Genomic DNA, 1,266 nt, shown 5'->3' on the forward strand with positions numbered 1-1,266 from the left:
AATAAAAAGATTAATTAATTAATAATAATAATAATAATAATAATAATAATAATAATAATTAATAATAATGATAATAATAATAATAACAATGATAATAATGATAATAATACGGCGTTTCATCTAATTATCATTTGAGATTACTATGCTATTGCTGATCAGCATGCGTTACTTAAGACGAATACGTTAGCGTACGTAATTTTTTTTTTTTTTTTTTAAATTATAGTACGTATGTGTAATAGTATTACACGCGTAATTAAACGTAATGCAAACGTTAAGTCTTGTAGTGTCGATTTTTTATTCCTTTCTTTACTTTTTTTTAATTTGTTTGTTTGTTTTATCTTTTGTGTGTCATAATTATCGAGATGATCTACGTAGAAAATATAAATTTTATATCGTTCTATTTATATATGCATATGTATATGTATTTATGTATTTATGCATTTATGCACTTATTTTTATGCACGATTTTTATGCGACATTACTTTTTATCGAAGGTATATATTACAAAAGTTTTTTTCCCTTTTCTTTTTTTATTCCCTTTCGCAGGAATATTTTTAAATATTTCTAAATTTGCTACAGAGACAAATAAAATATAATAAATGAATAATAATAATAATAATGATGATGATGATGATGATGCTGATGATAATAATGATAATGATAATGGTAATAGAATGATAGAATAATTTTTAAATTCGCACGTACGCATCGAAGACTAATTATATTATTATTAGATATAATTATATTATTATTATATATATATATATATTTATATATATAGAGTATGTATTTATTTATTTATTATTTATATACGCGACACGTATCCTTTATTTTTTATTTTGTTTGTTTGTTTGTTTGTTTTAAGGCTGTCAATAGAATCTGTTCTACGCAATATTGCTTTTATGGTACAAGAGTTGCAAATTGAACGAAAGAAAAATGGAAAGGTAAATTTACAAAAAAAAAATATATCAAGAAAATCGTACGTTATTGGGAAACTGTGTGTGAAAAAGATAGACAGAGAGAGAGTGAGAGAGAGTGAGAGAGAGAGAGAGAAGAGAGACAGAAAAAGAAAGAGAAAGAGTAAAAAGAGAGAAAGAGTAAAAGAGAATATTTTTCTTTCCTTTTTTTGTTATTATAATTTGTCCATTTGGAATAAAATTACGAAAGTACTTTTTTTCTTGTCTCTTGTCATAGATACGATGATAAAAGAGAACGTGAATTTTAATTAGAATAATTGAATTTTCTTTTAATTGTTTTTTTTTTTTT

This window comes from Polistes canadensis, unplaced genomic scaffold (assembly GCF_001313835.1).
Source record: "Polistes canadensis isolate GaletaPanama2010 unplaced genomic scaffold, ASM131383v1 scaffold_423, whole genome shotgun sequence".
In the NCBI taxonomy this organism is placed as follows: domain Eukaryota; kingdom Metazoa; phylum Arthropoda; class Insecta; order Hymenoptera; family Vespidae; genus Polistes; species Polistes canadensis.